Raw genomic sequence first — 27,545 nt, 5'->3', positions numbered from 1 at the left:
ACCTACAGGTAAAATGTTCAAGGGTTGAGGAGCTTGCTTAAAGCCCAAGAGGAGCCACCAACAGATTAAAATCTAGGAATTGCTGCTCCCAGCACTGTCAATGGAGCCCTGGAAAATACCATGAAGTCTTACCCAAAAGTACTTCAGTGCAAGCCCTCAGGCTTCTCAAATGTCCTCTTAAAGAATCCTAGGTTGTTGTAGAAAACAGTTATGAACTGTACACACACTACTATTTCAATAATATGCTAACTTTAAATCTGTGAAATATAAAAACTTGTTGCAGGTAGCTAGACTTTTTCCAGGGGAGGAGACCAAAATATCTCTTGGGGAAAGGATGATGAAAAAGGACAAAATTATTTTTGTGAGGAGAAAGGTTCCTTAGTCTTGCTGCAAGAAAAAAGCCTCCATTCTGTTTCTCTGGCTAGAAAAGGGCAGGTATATCAAATGAAAGCTGCTCTGGCTTAGCACACTCCCTTCTCCACAGTGCTGAAGATTTTATTACATGCTGTAAAGAGAGGAGAAACTCATCCTGTAGTCATATAAACACAGTGAACAACACAGAATAAGTATCAATTACTTTTGCAAGTTTCAGTGATAGCCTCAACCCCTGAGGATAATTTCAAATGGTATGATAAAGACTTCAGTTAGATTAAAACATCAAAAGCAAACTACCATTCAAACCCAAACAATTTTGTCTCTGCTATGGAAGTTACAATAAATTTTCTGAACTGGCAGATTTCCCTCCTAGCTGTTCAGCTGTTCCTTTCCCATAGGTAAAACAAGTCAATCTGTTTGAGAAGACAATTTGCCACCCAGCTTACTTAATGCCACACATTAAAATAAAACTACTGAATAATTTTGTTGTCAAAGAGCTGTTTTAATGGGAATCCATGGATAAAAGAAACAACCGCAATAGAGAAATACGATCAGATGATGTTGACTTCCATGTGAATTAGATCTAAATAAAGTCCCTGTCCAACTTCTGGTCTCATTTTACACAGAACTTTTCTCAAATCCTTCAACTGGTCCCTGCATATATGTCATTCACTGTTTACTTTAGTCCCATGATCCAAATTTGGCTCAATGAAGTGAGTATAAACACAAACATGACTAACAGAAAACAGTATGTCTGTGATAAATTTTTATTCATCTGGAATTAATGTGATAAATTTCTCTAACATACTAGCAAGTCAGTGTAGCTGCATTTTCCATTCCCTTTGTGCCAACATATGTGACTCTGGAAGGTGCATGGAAGTGCTGTATTCACACAGTGCTGTACAATGACTCACAGAGGTGTTTGAGGCAGCATTGATAAGTTTTTTTCGTTTTGGGAAGCAACTTGGCCAAGTTAGTTCCCTGCATGGAGCAGAGCACAGGAAATACCTCCAGCAGAGGCCTGTGGGAGTGTGTTACAGTCCTGCCCCAACCCAGAGAGCAGGCTCAGAGCCAGCTCAGGTGTCTCCACATGACACTGCCCTATGACCACAGACATATCAAAAGTGTCTATTTTGCTCTCAAATAGAGAAAGCTGGAAAAGGCTTTATCTTCACAGTGTAAGTCACAACCTGAAAAGGTTTTCCTAGTCATGGTGTGAGCTCATTTCATTCATCCTAAAACACCATTCTTAACTGAAAGAATAAAAGCGGCTCTGAGGTTGAGTACCAACTTTGAAACAGTCTGTGGGAACATGAAGCAAGACTCACCCTTGCTTTTTGATCAAATGAAGGGCTAAGGCCCAGGCCAGTTCACTGTCTTAGACCTGTGAAAGATCAAGAAACTCAAGTGCAAACTGACCAGCACTGCTGGGTTCTGCTTCTTGTTCCCTTGATTTCAAACACAACCTTTACAATTCAGATGAGCAACTCAACCAGCTTTCAAAGGCTGAGTGCCATACACTTGGCTTTCATTCAGTCATGGATATATATGTGATAATGAAAAGGATTAGCTTTCACTGGCCAGAACCACTTGCTTGGAATATTTAGAACACCCTGAAGATAGGAAGCCTTTACAATTTTAACACAGATATTCCTGCTCTTCTTTATGTTCTAGGCTTCTCTTCTGAATGACTTGGAGCAACTTTTGTGTGCTGAGCTAGAGGTCAGTCATCCCAGACACCTGGAACAGCATCTCTGCTATTTGTCCTGCCCTGTTGCTGCTTCCTTATCCCTCCAGCATTACAGATACAGCAGTTCCCAGCACCCAGCAGTGTACCTTGCTCTGCATAAATGGCTGATATCAGTTATCACAGTTTATGTGATGCCACAGGTAAATGGACAAGGCCTAAGAGTTTTAAATCAGCACCATTGTGCTCATTGTCTCCATTTCCTTTCAGAGCTCTTCCAAACATCCCAGAAGCTTGGACAAGAATAATTTCTGCAGTGCTCTAATTTTGGCACATGTCTTTAAACAGATGGAAATTATTGTTATGCAGCCTTAGGACATATCAGGATCTCTTTTTGTTTCTGTAATGAGGCCCAATTAATACCTAGGTCTTTGTGCCACTCAGAGGATTTCAAAATATCAGAATCTCAGCCAGAACTGTAATGCTGGTGTGTGCTTTCACAGTGTAATCTAACTGTAATTACCTAAACCAATATCAACATAATTAATGATAGTTATTCTATTGAAAACTTGGGTATTTCACAGTATTCAAAAAATACCTATTCTAAAAGACATTTCTTGTTCCCATTGCAGCATCAGCATTTCACCTCAGTGTAGTTACAAATTAGAGTTATTTTATTGAGCTAGACAGTCTTCAGACTGGTCTCCAAGAAAGTTTTGCGCAAAATAAGACAGGACAGTATAGCTGTCACTTTGTGCAACCTTATCATGTAGAGGGCATTAGAAATATCTGCATAGGGAACTGGTGTAGAATAGCTATTTTTTAGTGATTTACTGCTAATTTTGCAGTAACTTTTCCAAGAAGACAAAATCCTAAAACCAGGTTTCTGTTTCTAGGGCTTATGCATTTCAGAATCTTTTACATAAAATGATACCAATTAAAACTGTATTTATGAAATATTCACAGATTAGTACCTAATTATAGTTTATTCACACAGCGACCTCCAGGGTTACCAGCACCCCTGCAAAAGTCAGTTTATGAGTGCAAGAAATGCCTATAGTAATTTTTGAACTTTGCCTTGATCATTAGAAGCTTGCTCTGAATATTTAACAATTCTGGGCAAATGATGACACTTAACTTTACAGTTCACCTTTCTTTTTCCTCCACCTGCAGCACTACGAACTCCTTGAGTGAAGTCTCAGCATCTTTGCTGAATCCAACAGGACTGTTAAGTAACTGTGGCTTCCAGGTGCTACCTAACACACCTCAAAATTTCCACCAAACTCAGCATCCTGCCCATCATACTTGAGACAGATTAAGACTGAACTAGATAGCCCAGGTGAGAAGTTTACAACCAGGACCAAACTGAACCAATGTTACTAAAATATAGTGGAAATTAATGTAAACAATCTTGGTATCCTTTCCCTCCTCCCCTCCTCTCCTCAGAAATACTCAATGACCAGAGAGTTGGGAAGATAAACAGTAAATGCCACTGTAGCTTAGTGGGGGCTATGTACCAGAAATGGTAAGTAAAATAACAGGAGCTGCTTTAATACTGCATGTCATGATTTATAAAAATATATTTAATTACTACTGTCAGAAACTGTGCTAAAAATAGGTTATTGAGTTGCATTTTTTCTACATGACATAAATGTAGGAATGTAGCATTCACAAGGAACTGTTTGTACTAGGCACTGTATTTCCTCTCCACCCAGCAGAACTTCCAGAACATCGTATGAATTTTGCAAATATATCAAGGACAGAATATACACCACAGGCTGTAAAATTTAGAAGATCATAGACATGCAAGTATATGCAGGTGCTATAAGCAAAGTACATTTTCTTCCTGCCAAAAAGGCCTCTCTAATCTCCAAGTTAGTAAAAATGTTCTCATTACTCCAATATTTTCCCTGCAGCCACAACAATTTTTAAATACATATGCACCCATTTGATTTTACCCCTCTAGAATGACAAACTCAGCAAATGACAGTGTCCATCAAGTCCCTTGGAGGTTACATACATTTTATATACATCTTGCAAATTCGTCTACATATTCAGGCTCTCTGAATAATTATTAAAATCTTACCATCATTTTTCAAGAAAGAGATGGAAGAATGTTGATTTTACCTATTCCTATAGCCCTGACTCAGGGCCTTTCCTAAACTGAGTGGGGAGTCAAACCATATTGGGACATTAAATGCCTTCAGCTCACTGCTCCACCAGATCATCCCCTTAGAGTTGGTTTAGTTCAGAAATGTTCAGTGTCAGGAGCTGAAACCACAGTTGCTCATTATCCAAGCAGCTGCTTAGGATTGGGTGCCCCACTTGTGCTGGAGTGGGGCTGTCTGACAGCAAGTCGCTCAAGACAATACATTTTAAATTTACTCAAAATAATTGTTTCCTCAGGCCTTATACTCTTACAAGAGTGTCCATGTCCCATACAATGCCAAAGCAGAGGCAAAACAGCTCAGCTGCCATGCTGACCTTCTGCTGTTCCACACCTCCTGGCCTGGCTGGGTGGCATGTGGCACTTGTCTTCTCCAGAACATGCCAAGAAGCCACCTCAAAACAGTTAATGCCACATCTTCTAATTCTGAAGTCTTCATTTGCTATGGGTGCCTATGAAAACAGTTGTCCTCAAGTTGGCATATTCTGGAAGTATTTTTGAGGGAACCAACACAAGTGTTGGGAGCAAGGCAGCAGCAGAGACACTTCTCAGAGATGGATGTTGACCAGGAATATATTCCATCTGAGTCTGTGTGAGAGCTCCAGCCCTCCAAGCAGCCACCTCACCTGCACACTGACAGAAATCTTTCCTTTCTGGCCAGGAATTACACAATGACCAAGTGTCTCCACCTTACCACAACATTTACTCCTTGTTCTAGAATTTCAGCTTTACTTAAAAGTTTCTACATCTCATGTCTGCAAGGAAGATTTATCAAAGCACGGGCAGAGCATAAAACTTAAACCTATATAAAACCTGAGACAACAGCTCGGAAATTCCGTTTTTCTTCTTAGCACAACACTGAAATGAAATAACAGCATATCCTAGAGGGAGCTTCACTGAGAATATCATCTTTTTAATAAACATCAAAATGCTGTTCTTGAGGATTTTTTTCCACCCTTCCTAAAGCAGCCTGAATGATTTTTGCCTTCAGCCCTACAGTGTTCCCCTCAACGATCCCAAATGGAAACCTATAATTTTTTGCTATTTAAAACACATTTAAACCCAAGATATTAACAGACTACAATAAACTGAACTGAACAAAAGTATTATGGATTTATTTAGCAGAGCTTCTCAAAAGGTAGGTATTGACATATTTGCTTAGGCAAAAAAGACTTAATTTCAGAAAAACCAGAGCTACAGCTGAGAGTTTTAGAAAATGCACCAAGACAGCACGGCTGGGCAAGGCCCCCCCATGGTGGTGCAGCTCTTGCCCCACAAGCCTCTGTGCCACAGTCATGCCCAAACTGCTTCTTGTCTATATATTTAATGCCACAATTAAAAGCTGGCACAAAGCCCACTGATGCCCATGGGAACCCATTACCTTCCATGGATTTGGGTACACGAACAACAAGCTGCACCATGCCAAGCACCACCAAAGGAGAAGAGCTCCACAAAGAGCATTCCTGAACAAGATCCAAAACCATGGGGCAAATCTCACCCTGCTTGTGGCTGATCCCTATGGAACAGCAGACAGACATTTTAGTCATGTCACACTGTGGAGGGCATGCAAACCTGGGTTTCAGGACAAATCCACAGAAACAATGAGACACCACAGTGGTTTCACAAGTCCACAGCCACTCATGTCACAGCTTCTCTTTACACCAGACCCAGAGCTGCACAGGGAGCTCCCACAAGCCATGGTGCCTCTCCCCACACCAGGAATGCCCACCCTTCTCCTCTCCTGTTTCCTCTTGCACTTAAGGTGACTCAGCTCAGCTCCCAGATGGAAATCATCCCCCCTGGTTCCACACATGGGATCTATCTGTCCATAGAGATACATGTACAATTCTGCTGGGTGGAACCACCCTGTGGCCACACAATCATGAAATATCATGAAAAGAGGGGGAGGAAGAGAAAACCATGTGAAGTGGTGGACTGAGACACAGCCACAGATATCCTGGGGTAAGTTGAAGTTCCATTCAGATGGGTTTCCAGGAAAAAGGCTGCTATAGCACATCATTCAGCACAGGGAGGTGTGCTGCGCTTGCACAAATAACCCCCAGAGTCTTGAATATTAGTAATTAAATAGATAAAGCTATGAAACTTTCCTCTTACAAAAATCAACTTTATCATCTATACTGAACCAAGTGTATGACATTGCAACCCCATCAATGCCCACTGAAGACAGTTATAGTAGGCAACTCGTATGCACAGTTGGCTTTAAAGCCTCAGACACCTGAGAGCTGTCACAAATCTATGCATTATCTACAGCTTTCACTCACTTCCTAATACTGTGCAACTTCTTTTATGGGTCAAAAGAGGAAAACAAGGGGCAATCCAGTGTATCATCACCTCTCCTCCCTTAACTGAATGCCAGAGATTGCCCCTTACTCTCATTTTTCACATTCCTGCTCATGTATGAATGATAGCATCCAGCAGACACTCCTGGGAAGAATGGAACTTCCTTCAGCACAGAAATGCTGCATTTGTAAAATACTTTAGGCTGCTAAGTATCCTTATGACACATAGGTTTCCAGTTCAAGAGATGGGCAGGCCCTCTGCCTCCACAGCACTCAGTGCCCATATTGGTGCTAGCAGGAGGAATTAGGCTCAGCTCTACCTACACACTATGACAGAGACAAAAAGGTAAAAAAACCCCTGAGGTCATCACTTATTTTCTAATCTCAGGTTACCAATCACAAATTCACAGGTTGGTTGTGTGCAAGGTCTGATAAATCCTGAGCTAAACCCATAACAGAGTGAAAGGTTTGGACAACTGGGAACAACTTCAGTTTGCTGTTTGAGCAGTGCCTTGGTGCATATACAGACCTGAACAGCTCTGGAACCAGGGCTGGTACAAAGATGGAAATTCAACTTGAACATGAGGAAGCTCTTCCCATTGCTACTGGCTACTCATGTAGCTGCCATCAAAGGATGCCTCTCACCTGAATTTTGTCAAGACACAAAAATAAATCAACGTATGAGTCACCATTTCTTGGCTTCTTACTGAACAAGAGCACACGCAAAAATCTTATAAACCACCTTGTGCAACACCATTTCCAGTATGTTGTCAAAGACCCAAATTATTAAAAAACCCACAGGCCCAGGAATGCTGCGTGGCAAGGGAATATTTGTGAGTAGCTCTACCAGTTCTACTCACCAAAATACACTGCTGTAAGCACTGAGCACCTCAGGGGATCAAAGAGTTAATAAAAACACATGAAATTGCACAATTACATAAACCACAATATGTCACTCAGATATTGGAAATGGACTATGAAGATGCCAGTATAAGTGCATGTACTTATATCCAGAGAACACTTTAAACAGTTGACCATGATTTATACATGCTGCAGCTGTCACACACACACTACTTCTGACATTCAAGAGCCTATGCATGCTTTCAGTGGAAGAAATTTCTAGTTATCTGCCATTTTGTAGATCTGTAAATCACATAAATGCTCATATTATTACCATGTGCTCTGACAGTTTGCATCAACAAACCATCTTGGAAGAATTACAGTGATGAATTATTGACAGTATCTCACATAGCTGGAAAACATTTATTTGAAATGCTGTTGATACAGAACCTGCCTCTTTCCAATCTTGAGATCAACCCTAATGTAAACTACAGCATATAACAGATCAAAAAATATATAGCCTGGTTCTCAATTTGTGATCTCATTTTTTATCATTTGATGGTTCTCATAAAGATTGTTTATTATTGATGTGAAATGCTGGAACCAAAATATCCTGTAGCTGGAAGCTGGAAGTCTCAGTAACTGAGTCAGAGTGACTCTTTTGGCCTCCCCTCAATATGCTTTATTTCTTCTGTTGAATAAACAAACAGTCCCATTCTGCAATGACAACACAAGCAAGGATTGTACCATATTGTTTTGACAGATGTTGTCAGTGACTGATTATAAAAATCTGTATACCTAATAGATATTTACTGCAGTGATGTTCCCTTATGTAACTGAACTACATGCAGAATAAACTAATGTCACAGGAATCTGTGCTAATGAAAAGCCTCTGACTATGGAAATTAAACTGCAAAATAACTTTAACAACTGCAACAGAATTTATTTTTAAAGGTATTGGATGTAAAAATATATTGTCCTAGTAGGACACAGAAGACTGGACTGATTACCAAAACACCTGAGTGTTTGGTTCAGGCACCTTGCAGGGAAAGATCAGAGCCTTTTCCAAAGGTCTCAATACTCCAAAGCCCTCAGAGAACAGCCAGACGAGCCTTCAGTTGACTCTACTTGGCTCACTACATTCAGTCAGCATTTAGCCTATTAATTAGATTTTTCAGTTCTATTTTTACAGGTAGGTGCAAAATGCATAAAAGCTGGTGGGCTTGGATTATAAACAATTATTTTACATGGTTTTCTGGGGTTTGTGTTGCAGGAGGGTTGGGAGAGGATGCTGTTTCACTGGTCACACCCATGCATTATTTTTAAAAACAATAAATAAATCCCCACTACAATTACACACAAAACTGTGAAATAGAGTGATTTTCTATCACCAGGTGTTAATGTGCTCTCTGTAACCCTAAGAAGAAGACTTAGACACTGCACCATCTCGAGAGTCCTTGTGAATGTTACTTTTCAGGCCTGTAGCCCCCACTGACCCTGACATTTACTTGTTAGATAGGAAATCTCTAAGTGAGTACCAAGAGGACAATATTCTTTTGGAGCTAAGGGAAAATGAGGGGCATCACAGTGAGGGTATTTGGACCAGCAGGTTTGCACTGCCAGACAGTGTGTTTGTAAGCCCAGATGACTAATAATTCTAGGAATTTAAAACTGTAACTCTGTATAACTGACTAAAGAGATATTAAATCAGTTTGTGCAGAATGAAGCATTCCACAATTCATATGTAAAAGTGTGTTTCCTCAATATTTCTCTAGATTCTGCATAGCCACAGGGGCATATCTGCATGTATGTGTGCATACACAATATGGGTAGGGTTGAAAGAACAAGTGTAGATAAAAGGGTATCAACACCACATTGCACATCTACGCCAACTGACTCTTTGTGGTAGCTGGTTGGAGGAATATCCTTACATGATATGAGCCAAAAGATCTAAAAACTTGTAGTGATCAAAAGTTTTCACTACTCTGTCTAATAAAATACTTCCTTCAGTAAAAAAAAAAAAAAATTAATTAGCTGTGGAAATGGATCATTTGCTGACTTTTCTTCAGTTGTTTGTCTTCAGGTGTCCTAAGCAAGCCCAAACCTGAGAATTTTGCCGTTTTGTTATTTAGAAATAACTTTAAATGAAAAAAAGGCTTAAGTCTTCATCATTGTGAAGAAAAGTTGAAGTATATTTATGCAATTCAGTGCAGTTAGCATCCAGAAGGTAAAGTATTTAGCTGGCATTAGCATGCACTAGTCTTTCCAAGGATACAGACCTAAGTGACCTAGGCTTTCCTGGATATCGAGAACAAGATCCAAAGACCATTTTAAAACATGTAAAATTTCCACATGATTTACGTTATTATTAGACTGATTTGATAGAAATCTAACAGAAATGAAAACAATCTTCTCAGTTATCATATGCCTTTTCTTAAAACTTTAACTTTCTTCATACTAAATACATATAAAGACCACTTTTTCAATAAACACAGCACCACAAAGCTGAAAGCAATCCAGCTGCCTGGGAAGGATTATGAACTGTCCATCACCCCTCTGTGCCCTCAGTCATTCTTTCCATGCACAGCATTATGTAAGAAATTACAAAGGGGCCCTATTTAGATGACCTCCTTTTTATTTCATATTCTAATTGCCTGGGTAAAAAGAACATGTAGTCCCAGTGGAAATTTTAGGAACAGCACCGAGCGAGAGTCGCGTTCAGTAACTCTTTGCACATCCACTCTGACCTCTCCTGACACCACAGATCCTTTTCCAATTTCCAAAAGTTTCCAAGAGGTAGCAAAGGGAGTCATCTCTGTCTGTCTGATGTCTCAGTGACATTTCACTGAGATGAGAGTTCGCTGGGATTTGCACATCTGAACCTCCCTCCAGGGGAGCTGGTGAAACCATCACTCTAACCTACTTTCAGGAGTCCATGGAGCAATTCTGTTTCAAGTACCCGTGGCTGCTGAGAGCGATGGGAAGATGCAAAGGAGTGCAAAGGGATCTCAGCACTGCAGGGCCCAGTGAGGCCTGAAAGCCACTCATAAAAATGAAACATCCCCATGAAGTTATTGAAAGTTGAGATCTGATTCAAGGAAAAAGGAAAATTCTTTGGGGGACAATATTATTGAACTAACACAAAACTAAAAACTGTGGCAAATATGCCTACAGATGAGAATCAAACAAAATCTATACTAAAAAAAAAAAACAAAACAAAATAAATTTGAAAAAATACATTCATCCTCCAGTATCTTTGAAATCAGTTATGCTTCCAGCTGAAAAAGGGTCATTGTGAGAGATACGTGAAGTCACTCATAATATTTCTAGCTATAGGTTGCATTAGATATTTGGAAAAACCAGAGTTTTTCCGGGATAAATCTGACTCTCTTACCTCAATTCCAGGTCTGAGGCAAAGCAGAGGGCTCTCCCAACATATTCATAGACCCCCCACACTAAACTTTTTAATGAGGCCCTTTCAAACAATGCAAGTTGTGGGTGTTTTCTCCTCTTTCTTTTTTTTCCCCTTGTCTCACACCACAGAGTCCCAAGAACTGTCTAAATATACTATTTTTTAAAGCCATCATCTTACTTCAGGCCTCCTGAACCCAACTGAAACTTCAAACTTTATTTCATTGAGGAAGGATGATACTTAGTACCCCTGTGATGAAAATGAAGGCTGTTGAATCTATCAGCAAGTAATTCATCTTTCAGATGAAATAAGCACCACTAGAAAAATAGTGGAAAAAAACAGAACCCAAAAAGTTAGAACAGATCCTCAAAAAAAAACAAAACAGGGAGGCATCATCTTTAATTTAAATACCTTCATTTACACTGTTCTGGTGACCTTCAGTGATTACTACTTAGTGCATGCAAGGAGAGCAATGGAAACCACAACCTGTATGTGAAGGCAAAATACCAAGGAAACAAAGCAAACAAAAAGGCAGGAGAATTTCAGCTCAGGTGACAGAGTGCACAGCATCACTTGTTGTACTCCAGTCTTCCAAATGAGGACTAGCAAGGCTGAAGGATCCTTGTACTAAGCAATGGTAGCAGATACACACAAAGCTGGGTCACAATCCTTCACCCAGTTTGGCTGTGTGATGCCAACTCCAGAGGTGTCAGCCTTGCTACCATCAGACCCCTCAGCTTCACATAACACAGCCCAGTGTATTTCACACAGTAAGCTGAGTTGCACCTCTCCTTCCCACACTTCCAAACCATATGAGAGGAACAGTCCCCTCAAATTCACTTCCATCATACCTTAACTAACAGCTTGACCACAGGGCTGCAGGAAAACCCCCTTTGCCTCCTGCTCCTCCAGCCAGCACTGCCCCCCAGCTATGCCTGGGATGCACTGAGGCAGCACCACAGGAGCCAAGCTCAGGAGAACCACAAGGTCCAAGGCCAAACATTGTGCAAGTCCCTGCAGAAAGAGGAAGACTCCGCACAGCTGCTGCTCTTAGAAGCTCCCTGCTGAAGGGTAAGGCACTGTGCCCTGCTGCTGCTTCTTGGCCAGTGAACTAAGGTGTGGGCTTTGCCTCACAGGAGGCTGGGAAGGCTTTCAGAAACTTAAATGCTCTTTCTGTGGGAAGACAACTCTAGAGGCATTACAAATATAAAGCAAAAAAGTGCTGTTGGACACAACTACTGCAACCTAATTGTTCCAAATAAGAAATATTTGTAACTTTGTATTTGAAATACTTCAAGGCTCTCAATAATTCTAGAAAAATTTTAGTCTATACTGCTGATGCCCTTTCCATTAAAATTTTCTGCACTTTATACAGAGAGCTCTATGGATTTATTTCACATCCATATTATGTTATTCTTATAAATTTATCATTTAAAATCATTTTAGGCATAAAATGTACAAAATTATTTCAGTAAGAAAGGTTATTGCAGAAGGATTCCAGTTTTGACTGCTGAAACCACTTGGTCTAATCATTTATGCTGGTAAATAAATGTTATGAAACTTCATGGAGAAACTATTATCCAAATTACTGTACAACAACAGAAAAGCCTTTATTATGTTCCAGGAATGCATTTCTGGCAGAGAAAATAACATTTGTATACAATGTCTTTTCATAGATTAGTCAGGGGAAAAAATGCCTGCATTGATGTACTGCAAACTGTGGAGATTTTTTTTCTTTTCTGAAGAATTACAAGAGACATCAGTTTTCAAAATATCTGAGGGGAAGAGAATACACTCTGTTAAAAGAATTCCAGCTTTTTTATTCTGCTAAATTGTGTACTGAGACAAACTTTCCCATTGTTTATTATTTACCAGATTGTAGCTCTGGTGTAAAGAAAAAGTGCTTCGAGCTCCCAAATATTTCTCCTGAATAATTATTTCATTGTTTTCCCTTGAGCAAAGAGGCAAAATGACTTTACTGAGGTCTGCAACAGTATTTGCTATGGGCTTGAAATCTTCACCTCCAGTGCACAAAATAAAACTATGAGGTCTTAGCAGACTGTGCTCAGGGTAGTTATTGCTGGATCATGAAGGTTCAAGCAATCCTCTTCTATGTTCTAATATGTGGTATAAAAAACTAAGCAGTAATTAAAGAGGTTCTGCAGAGGAAAACAGCTTACAAGAATTTCCCCAAGTGTACTTTCCCCAGCAAAATACACAGTGTAGAGGGAAAAAAGAAAAGAGCCAATGAATGTGGTGAGATTTTATGGTAAATCTTTAGGGAATTGTCCCTTCATCACTCTGTAACATGCAGATTTTCGGGCCACACTACTGAAGCTCTGTGATCCATCAAACAAATCTTTGCTCTGAAATAAACCTGAACTTCTTTCCAACTTTGCTGATTCTGACTGCCAAAATATTGGTGCTGGAAGCAGCAGAAGCAGCAGCGAGGGATAAATGAAGCGCCCTGGGGAGTAAACATTAACCAAGCACCTGGAGTACCACCACCAGAATTCCTGGGCTGTCCAGCACCTGCTGCATGAAGCTGCATCCTCTTGGTCTTGACAAAGCCCAGAAGAAGCTGCACATAAATTCTGATGTCTTAAATCATACTGAAGAATAAATTACTCTCTAAAGCCAACCCAGTATGTCAATAAAGCATGTTCTTGGATGACACCAACTGTCACAGTGTCACTGAGGCTCAGCAAGTGAGTTCAGTATACCAGTGGCAATAATCCCACCTCAGGATCCATTCCAATTACAAAAAATATAAGCATTTACTCATGTTTGCTTTACTCTCTTCTCCCCACCTCCCCTTGTCTTGTTTTTTTCTTTTTTTTCATTATGAAGAAAATATCTTTGTAGGGTAAAACATCCCTCCAATTAAATGTCCTGGCACAGAGATCAGCTTGCTGCCTTGGAAAAATCAACAGCTTTACCATCAGAGAAAATGTCTCTGCTCACAGTACAACCTGTGTGGAGCTCCTAGTGATCAGTGAAAGAAACATCTCATTACAGATCCTCCATCGTGCAGGAGAGGTTAGCTCAGAAGATGAGATAGAAAACAATCTGAAAGAGCCAATACAAACTTTAGGGTGGGAACTTGGGTTCTGAAGAAATTGTAGTGCATGGCTCATGTTGCTAGAAAAGATCTTGTTAGATGTACCCATCTTGATTCAAACACAGTCTTTGTGTTGCACAACAAAGCCATGACATTCCCCGGAGAAGCCTCATACCCTTCACTCTATCTCCTTTAAATGAACAAAGAATCCACTTACAGTTATTTAGTTTCAAAATTACTCCGTTTTGGCACTCCATCACAGTCTCCTAAGGGGACCTACAGCAGTACAGGGGCCTTGCTTTCTGTTCTCATAAAGCTCTGTTGTTGAGAGGCAGTCAACAAAATATTATTTCAGTTTTTGCTGTCAATAGCGATACATCGTGTTTGTATCACACACATCAGGCCAGGAAATCACAAAGCACTTTACAAATCTCAGTTTACAGAACATCTGTAAATGCACATCCCATCCATACACAGATGTCCCCCCAGCACAGAGCTGGAGTGGGCTGTGCTTTGCCTCATCACTGTGTTACCTGCACAGCCCAGGAAATGCTCCAAACCTCCCAGGTGAGCACTTATCCAGATTTAGATTGCAAAAGAAAGCAGGACTAAATTATTGCCTGCAGGATTTTGTAAACCATTAATTTTTAAACTTAAATATTCCTTGTAGCACCTATTCCTATACTACAAGAGTGCATAACAATTCATGCATTTATCTTAAATAAGTCTTGCTACATATATGTTGCAATATTAAAAGTAAAATGTTAGCAATGCAATTGGCAAGAGAAGAAAAATCGGCTTTGAGTTTCTCCACAGGAGAACCAAGGAGAAATATTTTTTTTAAATTTGCCTGCACTAGCAAGCATAGCAGTAGTTTTTCCTTGCACCTTGCAATGTCAGAAAGTGCTGCCAAAGATAAAATTGTTACTTTGAATGTGAACATGGCTCCAGGAATGCATTTTGTCCTCCACAAAATCTTTTGCAGTGGGTCAGTTTCTTTTTGAGCTGTACACAGCCTTTCTAAACTGAAAAAAAAAAGAATACTACAAGCACAGGTATTATTTTGTAGTGTCTCTACATACATCCCCTATGGCTTTAGAGGGGATGAACTAAAAAGAGCAGGAACTACACAGCTACCATTATTTTCCCTGGAAAGGTGACTTGGAAAGAATAAAGAATGACTTTTTCTTTAGGACTAGTCACAAAACTGAGCCAGTGAGGGTGAGAGGCTGGAAAATAAAAGTAAATTACTTTTCTTCCAACAAATGAAAGAAATAAAGGCAATTCCTTCCTTTGAGCAATCACATTTATAAAAATTGGTGTCTAGAGACACAGTCTAACCCTACAGAAACAGAGCTCACAGTAATGAGTCCAGCTGCCTATCTAGGTGAAATTCTCCTGGGCTGATGTGACAAAAACAACATTCATGTGGGCTATGACCGAAGTCATATAAAAACTATGCTGAACTCCTGCTTAGTGGCTCAGAAGACAGGAAGGGGACAACTGCTTGACTTTGGACAGGAAAATATCTTTGGTTCTGCAGGCAGAGTGTCTGTCCAAAACAATAATTTCACTGAGGTCCAGGATCAATTTTGTGAACCACAGCTACTCACAGTGATCATCAAGGCCTTAAAATCTCATTTAAGTGGGATATCCTCATTTATCAACTCTAGTTACCACAACACTAAGGTTCTGGACTACTGCCCTGAACTGTCCAACCTTGGATAACTAAGATACTGGTTTCATAAGACTTGCTTTCTAGGAAGGAGAGAATAGCCAACAACTTCATTGTGTGCATGATGATTTTATTGCTTAGGTGAGAGGCTGAGGAGCTGCCTTCTGTGCCACCAACAGACTGCATCAGCAGCTTTGAGGAGGTTAATCTCAGTTTATCCACAGGCTCTCAGACAGACAGTGTGAGACTTGAAATGATCTCTTTAAAGACTGTAGATTAAGAGATACATTCACTGTTGTGAATTTCTGCAGAGAGAGCTGCCAGAGCTCTTGCAAACTCCCAGATTTGAAGGAAAACCTGTACCAGTATTGCCAGTCCCATAATTTGGGTAATTCAAGGGTAGCTCTAAGTTTATGCTTTGTCACTGACTATTGATCATATGTCTTTGGCTAGTCAATGACTATTGTTTGCTCCGTTTATCCATATGACATAAAACTGCTGCACAAAGAATAAAAAAGTTTACCAAGGAACAAGCTTCACGAATAGTGACAAGTGCTCACAGAACCCTGCCAGTAAGAGATCCCCAGCATTACATTCAGATTGCCCTGCTTACCTTCTACTAATTCCTGCTGTAAATCGTTCCTACCAAAATTATATTCAGCATGATATACACTCTCCACCATTTATTACACAATTTCTATATTTGGTAATAATTGTCTGTCCTCACAACAACTTCTCCCCCAACTTTGCTGCATGTGATCCCTAGAAAATGCTAACAAATCAATGCCTAACCAAAGAAAATGGAAACAATTGTTTTTTAAAAATACCACAAACCTAAAAATCCCAGAACTGCTTCCCCAGCAGGTCTTGTTTTGTAATAGCAAACACGTCCAAAGGGCAGGAGTGATCCATGGTGTGGCTTTATGATACCACCAGCAAGGGACATGAAAAGTTCTTCAGTTGTGCTTTTCAAGTAAGTTACTAGTAAGAGAAGAGTGAGGCAAGAACTAGTCACCTCTATGAGGATCAAAGCTTACTCTCTGAAGAAGATGAAGAAACACAAGTGCTATTGTGGTTGCTTTCAGCAATCTCTCTACAAAAACACAATGCAGTAGCTGAACTTGCTTTCATTTTACAGGTCACAAGATTGTAAGCAAACTATCAGACACAACTTTGGTGTCAATGATAAATTCTATTTGCAATCAACATCAGCAATTTTCCCTTTCAATCTGGAAAACAACCACTAGCTTTTTGGCTTTTTTAAAGATATTTTGTTCTAAGTTGTTCCAGTGTTTGGCAAAGCCCTATAAAGACCATTAGACCATTGCCCACTGAGAGGCAAAATGCTAAAATTCAAATCCCAGCACATCATTGCCTCACACGTGAAGGCAGACCAAGCATGCTGGAGTGATAATAAGTTTAGGAAAAACTGTGAAAGATGCACCAAAAGTACTCCAAAATAACACACTCCTCCCACAGTCTCCCACTGTATAGAGCTTCTTTCTGGCCCCATGTCCCTGTGTCAGGAGGACTGTGGACCTTGGGACCAGCTCCAATGACCATGGAAGACGGAGCAGTGGTAGGGAAACACGGGTCATGCAGCTCCTGTCACAGACACCAGTGCCAAACCTCAAAGTTTCACACAGGACAGCAGTTCAGCTCCCTTAGGCCAATACCTTCATTTCTACTTAAACATCATATGTGAGATGTTATTAAGGATTTGGATACAGCACAACACAAAGGGCAGAGGCCTCCATCCTCACAGCTGTTGGAGAATACCACACAGTTAGGAAAAATCTGCCTTCTGGCTAGGTAGAAGGAGTTTTGCTGTTAGCTAGGCTCCAGGTTGGGTCAAACTTTGATCTTTATCCATTAATTAACTTTTTATCCCTCCACTGCTGTACAACTTCCCTTAAATATGGAGCCAAGGTCTGTCCTCTAGCATTCTCTAGAGCACCAGCAAAATCATAAGAGAAGGAAGGAATAGTAAATCCTACCTAAAATTAATAGATGTTTTAATGTAGAAACCAAAGAGCACTTTGCTGTTCAGGAAACCAGCAGAACAGTCATTCTCCAGTCCTGTGGGCAGTATAACCATTGCAGACTCCATGCAAGGCTTTTAATAAAGGAGGGTATATGTTCAAATACCCAAAAATTTCAGAGTTTGACCTGCCAAAGACATGAAGCAGCAGTGGCTCTTACTGTAGCAGAATCACTGAGTAATACCACCCAGGGGAAAACTCCGGGCAAGTTCTCATCTGCTTGCCATTATAAATTATGCCGACCCTTCAGCTGGACTTATGCAATTTCCCTGTGGAGTCACACTGAAGTTGTACAACTTTTCAGCAAGTCATTCTGGAGCAAAGCTCTGTAGAAACCTGCCCACATTTTGGCAGAATTTAAGGGCTAATATCCAAGGAAACAATACAGAAAGCCAGCTTTCCAAAGGATATTTAACCTTGGGGACATCTAAAAAAATTTGAAGTGTTCCCAAACGGTTTCCTCAACACCTGTGCAGAAGTGGGAAAGTGCAGTTGGGAAAGTTTCATCTGTAGCTCAGCCTAAGCTGCACAAGCTCCAGAGCCCAGGCAGCAGAGCCTGCAGGCCAGTGAGGCCACTGGAGAGACACTCACTCTCTGATTATCAGTGCAGGCAAAGGATACTCTAATTGCAAACAGCTAAACCCCAGCCCTGCACTGGCACAGGGAAATCAGGAAGGAAATACAGAGGGCTAATACAGCCCCTGCACCTGTTTGTTTGTACACCTTCTAAGCACCTCTCTGGCTTTCCTTGAGGTAAGTGGTATCTTAGATGAACCACTGGACCTAAGGGATACATCCATCATTGCACATATGCAGAAAGGAAAAGTAAGTGATATGAAAAATGTTATTATGCAGGAGGACCTAAATTCATCTTTTGATTTATTCTGAGTGACTCAAGCCTGTTTAAGACAGAGGCTTAGTTTGAAACAAGTTCTGTCATTATTAGCCCTGAGATTCCATAAAAAAAAGACAACTAGCAGCCTGCTTTTCAGTGAGTCTACATTCAGTTATCTGCTTCCTCATATACCAACTTTAGAAAGGGGTTATTCAGTATTTTGTAATAAAAAATTACTTATATTGCACTGTTTGTAGATCTCAGAAATAAAAAAATCTTCCTTACTATCAGCTAACTGCTCTTTGCACTATCCTGTACACCTACTTGAGGCTTTTATTAAACATTTATTGCTGTCATAGAGCAGGTGCTGCTAAAATGTTTGTAGATTATTTTTATTCTCTTTTGCATATTCTGTATTTCATAAACATACAGACGTGTGTCTTTCCACAATACTTATTGGTGTTAACATTGACCTAATTTTGTAACAGTGGCTGGTAATGAGTTGGACTTACCCAAATAAAGTAATTTCAATCTGTTCAATAGACTGCACTCTGTAATAATTGTCAGTCAATAAAGGTATTTAAAAAAGAAAACCAGCCCCACAATTTCAAGACTTTTATTGTTGATTATCATGAATTTTGGAGGATTAACTGCATTACAGTTATTTTCATTATATATGTACTTGTGTTTATGTTTCTTGACAAATGTCTTTAAAACTTGATTTTATAACTGAATTGAGGTTATTTCTTGTGTGCCTGCCTTTGGCACATGCTCTGTGCTACTTACACATTAACAATTAACGAGGCACATGTAACTGACCCCCCTACTGCTGCCATATGATCCTTTGCTAGGAACTTTGCAGGAGTCTTTACTCACAGTTAACAAAAGTGAAGTCAAAACGGACTGACTGACCAGGATATGCTAGAAAAGGAAGCAATCAGGAGTTTCAAGTTATTTCACATGAATTTCATGTGATAAGATACAACACAAGTAGAAACCAATAGTTGCAACTTCTGGAAAACATTTGTTTCAATTTCATGTATTACTTCCTGAAACAATGAAGAAAAACCTGAGATAACATAGAGAATACTTTTTGATTCACCCAACTTCAACTGTTTGTTTTACACCAAAATAGACAGTATTTTCAGATATAATATTACAGAGAAAAAAACTTGCTCTGAACTGTCTATAAAAATCCCTGTTTCCATTTCTAAAATCAGTGCAATGATCTACTGAACAGGTTAAAATTTAATTTTAAAAAGGCATAGTAAAAACAGGAAAATTAGAAATCTGACTTCTAGACAGATATAAGTGTGACTATAAAACATCTGGAAAGTACCAACATTCAAATATAGATGTGCACTAAAAACTCTGCAAAGGTTTGTGCATCTATAGAACTCATTATCTGCAGCATCTGCACTCAGCTACTTCCTGGGTAAAGTCTTTCACCTATTTACAAGGTCTGCTCTATCAGCCCAGCTTTTTCCCAAAACATGAGGTTAAATCACAAGTGTTAATGGCATCTTTCAGCACTACTAGCTGTAAACCTCTTTTATAATAACATTTAAAGCATTAAACAAAAAATCTGTCCTTACTTACAAGGCAAAGCAGAAAGGGAAGGTCATTCATTACACCCCATTCATTATTTTCTGTTTCATTCTGTAAATATTATAGTGCTACTGAGAAAAAATATAATGTCTGAGGCTCTCAGATCTTCCTTCAGAGTTTCAATCACTCGCTTCCCAAGAAGGGGTTTAACAAATACCACACTGTTCTGTCAATATTTGTATGCAGCACCACATAGGGCAGGCTGCCAAACTTGCATGGTTTAAAGAGCCAAGGGTGGAAAACTGACACCCTAACAAACACACTCCCTGCTTTGTCTCTTTTAAGGTGGTGGTAAAAGTGTCATCTTTGCTTCTGACTGCAGTTTTGGAAGTCTCTTTGTTCAATTGCTCTACTTCTCCACAAATGCAGTATTTAATAATTGCTGTTCACTAAACTTCAGGGATTTATTTCATGCTCAAACATTTCTTATGCAATTATAAGCCTTTTGCTCTCCACCAGCTGCACTTTAAATGTATTTTAATTGGCTGGAATTTAGAAGGAATCCATTTGGCAGTCATTTACATTTGAAGCACGCCCCTAGCAGCTGAAACAGACCCCAGGAACAGCCCGATTACTTCATCAAAAGAAACTGCTTGAATACAGTCAACTCCTACATAACTACAGTGAACTCTATTATATAGGTGTGGTGATGTAATTAATAACTCTCTGCTACATTTTTGCTTATATTGGGAGCAAAATGAGTTATCAACTGATGTGTTTAGAGAGTGGTCTCAGGTTTACAGCACTCAGCATTAGTTTTCAAACATCTCTGTTTCCAGAGAGGCCTTTCTGGTGTTTTTTCTCTATCTGATGTAGCAGTGCTGGGGACCTAACACTGGCATTATTGTTTCTATACTTGCAGCACAGCAAGAATGTCACCAGATGGATTTTTGTATATAATATTATTTTAAAGGCTTCTCATGTGCGAGTTATTCATGGATCAAAGTGTAAACTAAGTTTAGCACATTACATTAGGAATGGCTCAGTTTTCCATTTCTCTTTATTTTTGGACTCCTAATGTGCATTGTAAGGCAACTTTGCAGAGCCTTAATTTAATGTAGTAAGTTCACTCTAGCCTGCAGTTTGTAATGCAGAGGTTTAAGAGTTGACAGCAGTAGGGAGAGCTACCAACAGCTGCTCAGAAAAAAAAATGAGAAGACATTAAGGAGAGAACCACAAGAATTCCCACTGTAAAATGCAGTATTTAGGATGAATGTAGCGACATTAACAGGTCAGATTTAAAAACAGAGACATTCCAAGTGACGCTGATTGAACCCATGGTATCTGACAAACCCAGAGCTCTGCAATCCATGAAAGCTCCTGTGAAATTCTGACTGCTTGAGAGTTCACTTATCATCAGCGTACCATGGAGGATGAAGGAGCAAAAGAAAAGGGATTATTCTCTAGCTGAAGCACAATGAGAACTGTTTTCTACATTTAAAAGGTGAATAGTTCCTGAAGTGAAGTTATGACAATACTTGCCACCTACAGAGAAAAGCAGCATTTCAAGTGCATTGTATGAAAAGAGAAGGATTAATGCCACAGAGAGAGACCATTATAGCATAGAAAAGCTGCATATTTTAATAATTTGACTCGATCCAACTCTGGAAATTTCCATGGTTAACTGGCTTGTACTCTTAAGAAGTGGAAACCCTCAGTGTTCTGAGGTCTTAAGGGAACTTACTGGACAAAATACTTAAAAAAACTGAAAACATGCAGAAACGGCCAAAGTAGATAATAAAACATGAGAAGCCAAATTATTTGTTATCTTCCAACTACCTTATGATACTTCATTGAGAGGAGGCCGAGCAGCTGTCCAGACTCTGTTTGCATTGTTATGGTAACCCAGAATACCACACTCAATGTATTTCATCCTCAGATATATTCATGACATACAGAAATATTCTTGTCTTCCTCCTTTTGATGGCACAATGCCTGTGACCAAGCTGGGACATGACCCCAGCTCCTCAGTGCTTTCCTCCCTCAGTTAGGTCATGCATTTATAATTGTCCCACATAGAGACACTTGCGGCTACAACCCAGATCAGAGCTGACTCAGGTTAGCAGCTGAAAAGCACAAGGAAGCACCTCAGATCTTTGAAAGCCAAGGGAAACAGAAGTGGGGACTTCAATCCAGACTTGTTTTACCCTCATCCAAGCAGAAACAGCAGATTAGAGAGCCACGTACCTTTGTCTCATCTGTAGCCTGCCAAAACAGATGACAAAACTCCAACCAAGTTCAAAAGGTGATATGGAGGGGAGAAGAAGAGGAGTTGCAGAACTATTTGTGACCCCAGCTATAAATGAAAATAAAATCTCATCTCATTACAAGCAAACAAAATACATTACATGTAAACCCTTACTCACACATCTTTGAAAACTTTGGGTTTTCCTACACGATTTTTTGTGCTTGTTTTCAAAAACATAAAATCTTCCTGATGGATGTGGTGCAGTGTAAATATCCAGGGAATTATCAATAAGAATGGTGTGGTGGATGAAGAGTTCTAGACAGAAAGGTAAATGGCAACAGGCATAGCAGCCTGCTCCTGTCCTCCTGCCTCTGCCAAGTGGCAGGCAGAAAACTTGGACAAGAGAAAGGTCGGCACACTATTCATGCTGTCACTCTGGGAATCCCCTGCATTGTCACAGGCTGTGTGATGACAGCCATGAAGCCTTGATGTGTCATTGACTGTTATAGGACACTGGAGACAATTGGCCATTATTTAGCTTCAATATCTATCTTCACCATTATTTAAATGTGAGACAGTGGCAAATGTTTCCAAAGAAATGGTACCAGCGTGATTTTCTAAAGAAGGGGACTGATTTATTTTCAAGCTTTATCTGATATTCCAGTCACAGCAACAATAAGCCTCAGAAAAGCTGTACACTAAACTGATTTTCTGGTAGCAGTTCTGCAAGGAAACTCTTGCATTGACAAAACTTTAGCATATGAAGCATTTACTATTAAGGCAGTTAATAGCCCTAAGCACAGTGAAAAGGGAAAGTATTACTTCGAAATTTCAGGAACTATTACAAATAGAAGGCAGAGAGAGAAATATGGGTGCTATCAAAGGAAAGATAATCAATCCTTCAAAAGCAGAGACATTAAGCAGTAAAGAATACTTCCACCATGCCTAATGGCAATTCTTTGCTGTCTTTCTTCCCTAACTGCTCTTGCTATTCGGCTGGGCGAGAGGAAAAAAGCCACATTACAGTAGTACACACAAGTGAAAATGAACTATGGCAAAGGAGAAACCCCACAGTGAATGAAAATCTGCTGTGCTCTTATGCAAATTCTATGCATCAATGAACCAGTTTCCAGTCTAACAGGACCATCTTCAGGAGATATATAAGGCTATTAGTGTAACTGATACCTGCTTAAAAATGAAGGAGGTGAGGGGGATGAGAATGCAAGCGTGTAGGATTTATTAAAACAGCAGCCCAGGAGAGTACTAGTGAAACACATGAGAAATGACAAGAAGAATTATGTCTCTGAAGGGGAAGCTAGACAATCTCACCTAGCCAGTATGCCTAAAACCAGGAGGTGAAAGTATTATAATAAGGCTTATTGCAACTTTTTAAAAACTAGGTGAGAACACTGACCATGCAATTATTTTCTTTAATCCAGAGACTGCCCATGTGAAACACAGTGAAGGCAAATAATTGGATGATCAGGCTTTTCCTGGTCCTAACTGAAGTAGGCAGGCTAAAGGAAAGCAAAGGACAAATTGCAGCCTTTGTGCTCATAAAGTGGGATTCTCTCTGCACATTTTAAATCATTTTCTGCCTCTAAGGTGTATCTTTATGAAGACTGTATAAAATAAACTCTGAAACCCCACAGCATGGATACCAGGCCCTTGGCACAGTTAGACTCTGCTACACCGCTCGTGCTGCATTTCACTGCTTCTTCATGCTGACATATTCTCAGTGGAAACAGGGCTTAACAAAAGCAAGGTGACCAATTATAAATGTGTCTTATGCTTCTGAGCAGCAAATTTGAGGCCTTGTGTACAAGAAAATTTACACAAAAGATATCTGATATTTTTTGAACAGGAGCGAGTTGATTACAAGACCTTGATCCTTTGCAGTAGTGCAGTGGGTGAGGAAGACAATTGCCTTTTCTGTGCATTTACACCTCACCTTCCTGAGAGCAAGAGCAAAGGGGTTTGGAGATGTTAGAAACCAGCCTCCTCATTTGCAGGAAGCAGCACTCTGAGAAATGCTTCCATGTCATCAGTCTACTGGGAGTTCAAATGTCATCAGTCTGTAGCTCCTTTGAAGGAACAAACCTCTGATACTGGAGCTGGAACACAGGGTACGTTATGGAATATCAAGCCCTGAGAGGACAGACACCATTTGATAAGTCAGTTTCCTAAAGATAAGCTGCATGCATTGTTGGTGTGTTATCTGCTACACACACTCCGGTGATAAGGTATTTGCAGCACTAGTACATTCTTCTAAGTAGGCCTCAAACAGTGCTAAATATGGAAAAAGATTTTTCAAAAAATAACAATTAGTTTATGCCCAAGGTTAAACTCTTACTCACAGCAAAATTGTTGAGGTACAAAGTCATATTACTCAGCATTAGGATAAATTAAAAAGCCTATTGCAAAGTCTGTGTCCATGGGCTTCTTAACACCACTTCTCAATTTTTGCTTGCAAAAAAATTGTCATTTTCTTGTTCCCTCATGTCTCTCAAAAAGGGAAAATATATTTTAGATATGAGTTTTATTCAGAATTGCTGGAATCATATGCCTTGCAAATCACTGCTGTCAGAGAAGGCAGGGATCTGTCCATGAAGAGGAGAATAAGACCAAACATGGAAGGAATGGTCTCGGAGTTCATGTTTTCAAGGCAGACAACAGGCGTGTCCAGAAGACACCAAAGGCTGTGGGATAACACAACTGAGTGCAAACAGGTCTGGACAACATAACTGACTGGAGGGCAAAAGTAAACAGGGGTGGAGCAAAACCAAGCCAAATTATGCATCCTGCGTGGCTGCACATTCAACTCCAGGGGAGTCAGTCTGATGCCCTGGAGAGAAGTGTCATCTTCAAGTGAACAATATTTACTCTGATGCATTAAGACAAATGTTTTCAGTTGGTGCATGCTGGGTTACCTTATAACCAAGCAGATTCACATGTCAAGCTGTGACAATTTGAAAAGTAATACAAAAGAACTATGGAAAACTATAGCTATAGAAAGGTATCAATGTTGCTTTTCCCTTGTAGAAAACATGTAACTCCCCATTGTATATATTTAAAATATTTAAAACCTCTACTGCTAATCTACGACTTCTCACTGAGGATTAAGTTGCAGAAGTTGGGTGCACACAGGGAAGTCCATGGCTGTTCATTCTTATTACTTTTATCAGCTTAAATTTCTATTAAGTTAACAGCTAGGTTGAGAAAGACTAATGGATACTCAGCACAGGATATTAAGGACCTCATATTTTGTTTATGCACATTCTTAATAAGCTCTTGCTCATAAGCACTCCCAGCTTGTAATAAAATAATGCCTGAAAGTTCATTTCAAGGGCATTATTTTCAATAAATATCAGAAGCTATGACACTCTCATTAGCTTAATTAAGATAAGACAACCTGCAAAGATCTGGTATTTTTAATTAAGCTATGTATTGCAACAGCACAGAATGATAATGTGTAGTGTTACCAGTGACACTGATAAAATACTGGGTTTTGTGAAATAAGGTTTTGATCCAGGTCACCAGCCATACCAGCAGATCATCAGGACCACCAGAGTTGAAGAATTTCTACATGAAGAAAGAATTCTATTATTTCAAAAGGAATTTCTAGATCATACTTTAATCACTTAGGTTTTCACCACTACTTAGCAATTATTATAACAATGCTTGTATTAATAATCTTGTTTCACATATTCATTTAATAACACCACATAACTTTATACAGTATTAGAGGATTCAGCATCTAAACCTTCCCAGAAGGCAGGAATATAGCAAATGTCATGCTCTCATAATGCATTAAGCTACTGTATAGATGGGACCTAATTAAAGTAAGATTTAATTAAAGCTTTTCTTCTCCAGAGACAGACAGGTGAAACATAACTTAGTGTATTCTCAAGTACAAAAGAATCTAAAATTGCCTTCACAATTACACAACTGTAGACTCTCAGTACAGCAAATGAGAAATACTGTAATAGTTGAGAATAAGTGTTGCTTCCACCTCTTCCCATTTCAATCTCAACTCATTTCTAATCCCTTGAAACAAAGCAGTCAGGACGTACTCTTCACAGTATAGAAAACTTGATTTTGTAGCTTACTGCTAATAGATTATTAAGGTGTCCACTTCTGCTCATCCTAAACTGAACTGCTTTCAGTGGTACACCACAAAAATCCACCTGGGTGGAACCAGCCACTTCAAAGTGTGTCCTTGGGCAAGTTACTTAACTTTCTTGGTTAGCAACTGGTTTTCTTTATAGTAGTACTCACCACTTACTATCTGTAGGTGTAGAAAACTGTGCATCCAAAAAGGGAGGGTCAGCCACCACGTTAATGAACGTTATATAAACTTAGTGTTGGTCTCTTTACATCTGGAGTGAGATCTCTGAGGCGATGGCTGGGGAGAGACTGAAAACTAAAAGGCCAAAACAGCAGCACGTGTTGAGGTCAGGACTTTCCATGAAGTCACATATTAAACTTCAGTCCGTCTTGCACCTGAAGCACTAATTCTTACTGCTTACTTCTATTCTACTTAGTGACTCCATCTCTTAAAGGTATTTGGCAATAACAGTTCTCTGAAAAGCCTTACACGGAAAGATCTCAGGGATGCAACCTACTACACTGTGTTTTCTACAGAGCACTTAAAGGTAAAACATGCCAAGAAAAGGTGTCACCAGTTGGAATTTTCTATGCAAGCAGCAAGCCAGCAGCAGATACTTACCCCAGGAATGTGGGCCCTACCTCCCAGTTAGCTGTGATGAATAGGATGTCTATGCCTCAGGCACAAGTCCCTCTGAAAGGCTACATTTCCAGCTAGGTGCCAAGACAGAGTCCTGTGAGGGATGAAGAGAGACTCTCCTTCTCTGGGCCTCCCCCTCCACTGCAGGTGGGCAAGGGAAGGGCAGCCTGCCTGCTCAGTGCCCTTGCCAGGTAAAACTGTCGACAAGCCAAGGGTTTTGTCAAGGGAATGTAACCAAGGAGGTTGGTCTGCATTAATACTGAGAGCTGACTATTTCACATCTGCTTTAGGGCTCCTGTAGAATTATTCCTCTGGCTAAAGGAGTATCAAAAAAAAGGCAAAAAAGCTCCTCATGAAAACTAGTCATTCTGTGTTAAAAATGAACTAAAATAATGAATTTACAGCTGGCCTTAGGCTTAGCTGTACTGGGTGTTGCATGAGTGTGTGACTGGACCTCTGCACAGAGGATTTGTCCTCTCAGCAGTTGCTGGCACAGTAGTTTATTTGGGTTCCAGGGTGATACAGGGGGAAAAACCAGCTTAGAAAGGCATAACTGGGCCAGCAACCACAGCCATGAAGTGGAAATGAGAAAACTGACATCTGACAGT

This window comes from Pithys albifrons, chromosome 8, assembly GCF_047495875.1.
Source record: "Pithys albifrons albifrons isolate INPA30051 chromosome 8, PitAlb_v1, whole genome shotgun sequence".
In the NCBI taxonomy this organism is placed as follows: Eukaryota; Metazoa; Chordata; class Aves; order Passeriformes; family Thamnophilidae; genus Pithys; species Pithys albifrons.
Note: the sequence above shows the minus strand (reverse complement) of the source record.